Raw genomic sequence first — 10,326 nt, 5'->3', positions numbered from 1 at the left:
TCATTTGGAGCACCAAATTGCATTTAAGGCCAGGTGAAAATGCAAAATTCTTTACAAAATGGAGTGGGAGTTGAAGTGTGCTATATTGCACCAAATTGCATCTGAGGCCACCTGGAAATGCAAAAGAAATTCCAAAGGGGAGGGGGACACCCCTCCCCTTAGACCCCTCCCCCAGGCCGGCCATCAGTCTTCAGCCCCCCCACTCAAAAGTACCTTCCTACGCCACTGATAAAATTAATTATCTTTAGTTATAGAAATAGTTACATGGTGTGACATATATCACGTTATAGATTAATGTGTCCTCTATCACTCTATTTATGTTTGATATCGGTGACATAACTTCTATCTTCGCAAAAATTTCGATTGAAAAATATAAGAATATTTGTGATAGCGTTAAATTCCGCTACATCTTAATTGTAAACACTGCCATATCAAACATGGTTTATCGACTGATAAACCATGTTTTTCGGCAATAAACCATTTTTATCGGCGATAAACCATGTTTAGTCGAAAAACATGGTTTATCGCCGATAAACATGGTTTATCGCCGATAAACATGGTTTATCGACTGATAAACCATGTTTTTCGTCGAAAATCCATATTTATCGGCGATTATCTCGCCGATAAACCGTGTTTATCAACCGAAAATCCATGTTTATCGATCGAAAAACATGGTTTATCAGTCGAAAAACATGGTTTATCAGTCGATAAACATGGTTTTTCGATTTGTTGAGCAATTGGCTTGCCATAACCATTAGACTCTTTGTATAAACACTGTGTAGATATGTTCATGTCTACAGTGTAGTTCATCATACAGCGTTCACACAAAGACCCTCATACTAAGAAAAAATATGTGGCAGGCGTTGCAAACTACAGTAATTGGTAAAAAGAGGTCATATTACGACCAACTGCAGGTAGATTTTGTAATCTCAAGAAACTTTTCCATTACAGCGTGATATGCAACTAACAAGGCCTGGGAAGTGCCATTTCCAGCAATGTGCCGGGAGCAACTTTCGGCCTAAATTTTCTTAACTCTTCGCGCCAACTCATGGTGGCGCTACGCTTAGGTGGTTTACCTACAAGCTTGGCCCCTTCCTTGGCAAATTCCTCGCTACGCACCTGTCTAACCGTGTCACAATTTGTTTCTAAATATCACCAAAAAATATCACAGACTTTCACCAAAAGTTGTTTTGACTTTTCGATATGAATTAGCTAGACGGACCGCATCCGTAATGAAATTTGGTTTGCCTATAAAAAAGGAAAATATAGGGCTGTAGCAACCAGTATATATGTATATATACAAAATACCATGAAGCGTGCGAACAATTTTGGGGATGAAAGATGCTACCCGCCGGCACCCAAGCCAATCCCCCCCCCCCCAATATTTGAAACAAATCGCCGCCCGTGTATACAGAAGACCGTTTAAGTCATAGGAAACAGCCATTGAGCATAATAGGAACTCGTTTATAACTCTATGGAAATAGCCTAACTGCATAATATAAAGGCTAACAATAGTCCAATGGCTAAGCAAAGTCAAACCTGTTTTGGCATTGTATTTTCTAGATTGTTTGTAAAGCGCACAGATGCATCGCGCGTATAGTGCGCTATATAAGATTTTATTTACATTACAGTACAAAAATTCTGCAGTAAGCTGGAAAGTCTGTGTATGAAATTGTCGACAGAGGGTTGGGAATTTGATACTCTCTCCTCTCTATTCGGCAAAGGCGCCAAGCAGAATTTATCAGGAGATACAACCCGGTGCACACCATGAACAGTTTCACATCGGTAACAGGGGCCATATTTCGTTGTTCCTAATTATGGAAAGAACCGGGCCCCACACGAAGTTTGCGTACGGCTCGCCCACATGCGGCTTCGGAACCAAAGATTTATCATATATATACTAACAAAACATGTAGAGTTTTGGAAGTAGTTCGGGTAAATTTTCATCAGTCGCCAAATATAAAAACATGATTTATCGCCGATAAACTATGCTTATCGGTCGATAAACATGGATTTTCGACGAAAAACATGGTTTATCAGTCGATAAACCATGTTTATCTGCCGAAAAACATTGTTTATCGCCGATAAACATGGATTTTCGACGAAAAACATGGTTTATCAGTCGATAAACCATGTTTATCGGCGATAAACCATGTTTATCGGCGATAAACCATGTTTATCTGTCGAAAAAAACGGTTTATCGCCGATAAACATGGTTTATCGCATATAAACATGGATTTTCGAAAGAAAAACATGGATTTTCGAAAGAAAAACATGGAATATCTAATGAAAATCCCTGTTTATGGTTCGATAAACCATGTTTCTCAGAAAAACCATGTTTATCTGCCGATAATCATGGTTTTCCGGTGATAAACCATGTTTATCGGTCGATAAACATGGTTTTTCGGTCGATAAACATGGTTTTTCGAGTGATAAACATGGTTTATCGGTCGATAAACATGGTTTTTCGACCGAAAATCCATGTTTCTCGGTTTATTGAGCATTTGGCTTGACATACTCGTATGTACAAACAGCACACCATTGTAATGCAACAACATATGCAGTTAGTGGCACAGTATAGGTATAGGCAATTTGTTCACGACGTCTGAATTCGGATTCTACGGATGCCCATAAGCTAATTGTCAAATGCCAACAGTCTCTCCTACTCTTATGAGCCCTAAAGCACATGTTATATAATAGGCTGGGCAGTGGGAGATACATTCAATTATAAAACACGGTATCCACAACTTTATCTCTGGTTACTCCAAATGAACTTTGAAAAAACAATAGGCTTCTTGAACTTAACTTATTACAAAGACATACTAAATATAAGATTGGCCCAAGCTATCGTGTTTACAAGGTTTTCACAATTTGACTCCTAGTGACCCCAAACGACCTTTGACCTCCATTAAAACAATAGGAATCTCGAATTCAACGTGTCACAACCACATACTAAATATAAGACTGATCGAAGTTTTTTTTTTCTTGAGATATCGTGCATGTTTATAAGGTTCACACTTTGACCTCTGGTGACCCCAAATAACATTTGATCTCCACTAAATACTACAGGGATCTTAAATTTGACGTGTCACAACTACATAGTAAATATGAGAACAGTCCAAACTTCCCTTCTTGAGATATCGTGTTAACAATGTTTCACAATTTGACCACTGGTGACCCAAAATGACCTTAGACCTCCTCTAAAAACAATAGCGTTCTTCTACCCAATGTGGTACACCTACTCCCCAAAAATGACGTGCTCCAAGCTTCCCTTCTTGAGATATCGTGTTTACAAGCAGGGCGTCACACACATACACGCTGCACCCACACAGACACACAAATACCCACCCACACACATACAACTTAACCCTATACGATTACTTAGAAACATGTATTTTCTTCAATTCCCGCTTCGAATTCATTCAAATTTTACTTTTGCTTTTCTTGCTTTAAAATTTCAGTTCAATTTTTAAGCAAAGTTCCGTAAGGTATGTAACGTACAATATGAATGTCTATCCAAATTGTATATCACGTGAAGCAAGTGTTTTCTTTCTTTCATTGTTTTAGTAACTACTCACTTGCTGTTCCCGAATTTATTCATCACTCACCCTTTCATAGTCGCACTTGTCTTAATTCCATGAAATCCTCATGCTTGACCACAGATGACAACCTGTAACATCTCATGTGTATACGAATGTAGTTAGTAATAGTCATCCTCTGCCTGCCTTATTAATTATAAGTAAATATTCCAAATATTGATGATACTCCAAAAAGCTTCTAAGAGACTAGAAGTATATGCCATTGAAAGGTTATTTCTATAACCGAAGATAATTCAATACACACATTTCTACAGTGACTGATTTGTAACTACAATTATACACGCTGTACTGGAATTTTACACAATCATAATTAGAATTAATTTTTTTCAATCGAAATTTTGGCGAAGATAGAAGTATGTAAACGATATCAAACATGACTAGAGTGATAGAGGACACTTTGCTCTATTCCGTGATGTGTGTCGCACCATCTAACTATTTCTATAACTAAAGATAATTAATTTTAAACATTTTGTTAGTACGTAACGGTAGTTTGTACACGATGTAGTGGAATTTAACGCAATCACAAATATTCTTCTTTTTTTTAACCGCAATTTTGGCGAAGATAAAAGTTATGTAACCGATATCAAACATAGATTGGGTTATAGAGGACAAATTGGTCTATTCCGTGATGTGTGTCGCACCATGTAACTATTTCTATAACTAAAGATAATTAATTTTAAACATTTCGTTAGAAGGTAACGGCAGTTTGTACACGATGTAGTTGAATTTAACGCAATCACAAATATTCTTATTTTGTTCAATCGAAATTTTGGCGAAGATAGAAGTTATGTCACAACTATCAAACATCAACAGCGTGATAGAGTACACTTTGCTCTATTCCGTGATGGGTGTCGCGCCATCTAACTATTTCTATACCTAAAGATAATTAATTTTAAACATTTTGTTAGTACGTAACGGTAGTTTGTACACGATGTAGTGGAATTTAACGCTATCACAAAGATTCTTCTTTTTTTTAACCGCAATTTTGGCGAAGATAAAAGTTATGTAACCGATATCAAACATAGATTGGGTTATAGAGGACAAATTGGTCTATTCCGTGATGTGTGTCGCACCATGTAACTATTTCTATAACTAAAGATAATTAATTTTAAACATTTCGTTAGAAGGTAACGGCAGTTTGTACACGATGTAGTTGAATTTAACGCAATCACAAATATTCTTATTTTGTTCAATCGAAATTTTGGCGAAGATAGAAGTTATGTCACAACTATCAAACATCAACAGCGTGATAGAGTACACTTTGCTCTATTCCGTGATGGGTGTCGCGCCATCTAACTATTTCTATACCTAAAGATAATTAATTTTAAACATTTCGTTAGTACGTAACGGCAGTTTGTACACGATGTATTGGAATTTAACGCTATCACAAAGATTCTTTTTTTTACAATCGAAATTTTGGCGAAGATAGAAGTTATGTAACCGATATCAAACATAAATATGGTAAAAGAGGACACTTTGCTCTATTCCGTGATGTGTGTCGCACCATCTAACTATTTCTATAACGAGAGATAATTAATTTAAACATTTCATTAGTACGTAACGGCAGTTTGTACACGATGTATAAGGCGGAGTGTATAGCCTAGTGGTTAACGCCGGCGTCTCCTAGTCATGAGATCCCCGGTTCGATTCCCCGCCGACAGCAATGTGTGTCGTCTGGCAAGGGTGTTGTTCAATAACAACTTCCCGACACGGACGTTAAATGGATGTGTGCCGAGAGATTGGCTTCGGTCAGCTTGCGAGTCTACAAGCCTCCATGGCTTCTTTCGCGAGTTCCTGCTTGCGGGAAGATCACATATACATACATACATGTAGTGGAATTTTTAGCATATTAAAGAAGTTCAAAGTGGCTATTCTTACGACTGGTTGTAACAATAATTTATGAATACGCATGCGCAGTTGCTTTAACATGGTTATTTTTACGAATGGGAGTACTATTTTTACAACTAGGAGTAACAATAAGTTAGGGTTAGGGTTAGGGTTAGGGTTAGGGTTAGGGTTAGGGTTAGGGTTAGGGTTAGGGTTAGGGTTAGGGTTAGGGTTAGGGTTAGGGTTAGGGTTAGGGTTAGGGTTAGGGTTAGGGTTAGGGTTAGGGTTAGGGTTAGGGTTAGGGTTAGGGTTAGGGTTAGGGTTAGGGTTAGGGTTAGGGTTAGGGTTAGGGTTAGGGTTAGGGTTAGGGTTAGGGTTAGGGTTAGGGTTAGGGTTAGGGTTAGGGTTAGGGTTAGGGTTAGGGTTAGGGTTAGGGTTAGGGTTAGGGTTAGGGTTAGGGTTAGGGTTAGGGTTAGGGTTAGGGTTAGGGTTAGGGTTAGGGTTAGGGTTAGGGTTAGGGTTAGGGTTAGGGTTAGGGTTAGGGTTAGGGTTAGGGTTAGGGTTAGGGTTAGGGTTAGGGTTAGGGTTAGGGTTAGGGTTAGGGTTAGGGTTAGGGTTAGGGTTAGGGTTAGGGTTAGGGTTAGGGTTAGGGTTAGGGTTAGGGTGATTTATGCAAGTGGAGGTTAATTGGTGATTGTGAGTTTGGTAGCAGGGACAACATATGATACTTGGTGACAGTTACAAAGTTGTGTTTGATGAGTACATGGTATTCCGTAAGAGTAACATTACATTACGTTTAATGGTATCATTAATGCAGAGTGATCAGTAACAGTGACAACATGTGTCGCTTGGTGATATTAAGGCCTTTGATGCTGAACAATTGTACATTAAATTTAAATTAAAAGAGAAAGCGGAGAACCCACCACTCCACCAAAATATAAGGTTTTAGACGTATTCATAGCACGTACTCTGAAGCTTTTGCGTTCCATACATATAGCTTGCTTGCTGGTGTGCTTTGTCAAACATTCGCAAAAAAACAAAACACAAATCACGAAAAGTCGACTAGTTTATTTGAAAGAACGCCAATTTAATTGGATTCAAATGACATGAAATATTGTGACGTACGATGGAGTAATATGTCACCCACGTGAGTTAAAAGTCAACCACAACATACTTTTTACTTTTTTGTTAAACAATAAGATATAATATAAAAACATTTTTGGGCAGTACACATTTGTTCAAGTTTCAAGCATATACCGCTATAGATCATTTATAATTAAGATAAAGAAGTTACCATCTTAATATATCACTAAATTAATGTAGTTAGCACATGTATACATGTAATCGTTTCAAAAGAAAGAAAGAACAAATATAAATATTCGAATTATGCCATTTAAAATGCGAGCAGAGATGACCAGTAGTCAATTCCATATTTCACTAGGAATCTACCGGCTTATAATATCCGTCGAAAGTTTTGAAAGGTTAACCTTTTGTTTAACAATGAAGATAAAGATATCAATGCAGGCGCATATCCTTAACATTAGGAGGGTATGGTGGTGAATACCACCACCCTCCCCGTTTCCACTTTATACCCTCACCTATACACTAAGGTGACCAGACGTCCCCGATTTTCGGGGACTGTATACACCGATTCCAGTATTTCGTCCCCGATTAACAAGTATCCCAGAAAAAAAGTCACTGAAAATTTAAAATACGACATTTTATTCTCAACAGATGTAGAAATGTTCCAAAATCTACCTGATCGTAATATTTTAATTACACGTTATTAAAAAAAATCATAGAATGTATACAAATACCTCGCACATCGGACGATCGCAATGATCGAAACAAGAACTATATATAATGTATAGGGAAGGCATATCCTACCATATGCGCGGAGTAATCTTACTCCTCAGTGCTGACCTATACGCATACTCTTGATTATGTCATGCATATGCTCTACCAGACACGCACTCTTTTTTTCTCAAAGGGGAGGAGGACCCCCCCCCCCCCTAGACCTCTTCCGACAGGCCGTACATCCCGTTTACCTTCAACATTTTGTAACAGACTCCTATTTACAATATATGCTCAACTCAATCTACACACTTAAGGTGTAAACGTAGTCATTATAGCTCAACCATTCGTGTAAATCCCATTATATGCCTAAACTCTGCCTCAGTGTACACCACTACATATCTAAAATGTTATATAATAAAATAAATATATAATAACATAAGAAATGAAACCGAATATAAAATAACAAAGATATTACTGTTACGTCATTTTTGAAAAGACAATTTTTTTTAGTTAAACAATATATAGATAGTAGGGGTGGTATTTTGTTGAAACAAGTGGAATGCTAAGTACTTGGGCGAGGGGGAGGGGGGGGGGGTCAAACGAATAAAGTATACATGAAGTAAGTTAATTGGCTATAGCTTGGCCGTATGTAGATTGCTCTTGTGCAGTACCAATGTCGAGTCAATGTCCTTAATTGTCTTGCAGCCTGTAGACGACATAAAACAAAAGAAGAAGAATGTTTAGAAGATGAACTTATGAGTTTGTCGTGAAATTATTTTTCAACACTTACTTCATCGATACATATAGCTGCATGTCTGTACGGACTAGAAATATTTATAAGTTCACGGAAAGCCTGGTGTGGAGAGTAGATGAACGTTAAGGGAAGTGGTGGGGTACTGCACGGACTTCGACTTTCAAGAATAGCTAAAAAGCCTGACGAAAATGCCTCCACCCACACCCCCCCCCCCCCTTCATTCCATCCGCCTCTTCAACACACTAACTGGATGCATCTACAATGGTCATTGTTTACTACTAAGCTTCTGATAATGTCATTGTGTCATTTATCTTGACGAAAGGGTACAGACCAGCGAGGTCAAACCAGAATTTCTAAGGTCAGCAATTATATAAAAATATATTTGTAAATATTTTAAGGGAAAAAACAAGGTACTAAATGATTAAAAATACGGAATATTCCCTCCATAAAAAGCAACACTCGAGACTACCTAACAATTGATACGAAATAGTCCTCAAGTTGCCCCAACTGTGTGTGCGTAACATATATATAGTTGAAATTTGTCCTGTTCAACTTTGAGCTAGATGTGGCTCTGAGTCAACTACCGCGAAAGTGAGGGCGCTGAATATACTTGTTTCAAACCAATACATTGCCTTTCATTTCGACAGGAATATTACGTAATGCACTCATTTTTCTTGGCGTGTAAAAGACATCATTTCAAAATCTGATTTTATATTAAGTAACAATTTCCAGTCACTGTATACTAGATCGAAGGCGTATGCTCTTTGCAAAGACATGTTGCAAGTTCAGTTCAGTTTAGAAGAAAGACGCTATAGGTTTGCGAATACTTTGAGATCCCATCATTTGCATATATGCCGCGATAATTGCCACTTTCATTTTGACAGCATTATCAGTTATAATTAAAGGGTTAGGGTTTGAAGTTAGGGTTAGGGTTAGGGTTAGGGTTAGGGTTAGGGTTAGGGTTAGGGTTAGGGTTAGGGTTAGGGTTAGGGTTAGGGTTAGGGTTAGGGTTAGGGTTAGGGTTAGGGTTAGGGTTAGGGTTAGGGTTAGAAGCTCGGGTAAGGGTTAGGGTTAGAAGTTAGGGTTTGAAGTTAGGGTTAGGGTTAGGGTTAGGGTTAGGGTTATGGTTAGGGTTAGAAGCTAGGGTAAGGGTTAGGGTTAGAAGTTAGGGTTAGGGTCAGGGTTAGGGTTTGAGTTAAATGTTAGGGTTAGGGTTAGAAGTTAGGGTTAGGGTTAGAAGTTAGGGTTAGGTGTTAGGGTTAGGGTTAGAAGTTAGGGTTAGTGTTAGGGTTAGGGTTAGGGCTGGGGTTAGTGTTAGGGTTAGGGTTAGGGTGTAGGGTTAGAGTTAGGGTTAGGGTTAGGGTCAGGGTTAGGGTTTGAGTTAGAAGTTAGGGTTAGGGTTAGAAGTTAATGTTAGGTGTTAGGGTTAGGGTTAGAAGTTAGGGTTAGGGTTAGGGTTAGGGTTAGCAGTTAGGGTTAGGGTTAGGTTTAGAAGTTGGGGTTATGGTTAGATGTTAGGGTTAGAAGTTTGGGTTAGAAGTTAGGGTTAGTAGTTAGGGGTTAGGGGTTAGGGGTTAGGGGTTAGGGTTAGGGTTACCCCTACTACATGTGAAGTTGCTTTATTTTATTACCGCGCTTGAATTCGCCGATCTCGTAAGAATAGTTTATAAATAATTGTTACAACTAGTTGTAAGAATAGCCACGGCCAAAGAAGTTATGTCACTGATATCAAACATTGATAGAGTGATAGAAGGGACCCTTCTCTGTCTCGTTATTGCATATTACACTATCTATTCCTATAAGAAAGATAATTAATTTTAAACATGTCATTAGTGGGATGAATTGTCTTAAATTTGATTTACAAACAATTACTGAGTACGACTCCACCTTCACCGTTGCTTATTGTCCGCTAGATAATAGATGGCGCTCTCCGCTTTTCTCCTTATTATCTGCTCTAATTGTCCGCTACTAATATCCACCTTCAAGCAGGTCCTATACGTTTCATGTATAAGGAAAATAGGGGGTGCTACACTCATTTCCAACAAACCAAGCAGTAGAGTCAATGCTGCTTAAGGTGGCATACGCCTATTAGAGTCTACACCCATCCGCTCGATTGTTCTCCTTCAGGAAAAGTGCCAAAAAGCAGCAGGAGAACATATTTTTTTGACCTGTTATCATGATCTAGTTTTTGGTGGCTTGCATGTTGAAGAGCATGCATGGAAGTACATTTGGTGAAAAATGGGTCAGTTGAGGCAATTTTTGACCCCTTTAGGCCTACCAGGAGCAGCGTACGAAAATTGTTTTCTACTGATTGAAGAGGTTTGTTTACAAGTGACGAAAACTTCCGAC

General features: G+C 38.4%; 1 long non-coding RNA gene across 1 annotated transcript in view; it reads left to right on the top strand.

The window, feature by feature from the left end:
• Positions 1-10,326, top strand: part of LOC139965340 (uncharacterized) — a 146,409-nt gene extending 136,083 nt beyond the window's left edge. Inside the window, exon 3 of the long non-coding RNA XR_011792223.1 lies at positions 10,297-10,326. This is a non-coding gene — a long non-coding RNA (uncharacterized lncRNA). The remainder of the gene's footprint in view (positions 1-10,296) is intronic.

This window comes from Apostichopus japonicus, chromosome 3 (assembly GCF_037975245.1).
Source record: "Apostichopus japonicus isolate 1M-3 chromosome 3, ASM3797524v1, whole genome shotgun sequence".
NCBI lineage: Eukaryota > Metazoa > Echinodermata > Holothuroidea > Aspidochirotida > Stichopodidae > Apostichopus > Apostichopus japonicus.
The sequence above is the reverse complement of the archived record's forward strand: the minus strand, read 5'-3'. Positions and strand labels throughout refer to the sequence as shown.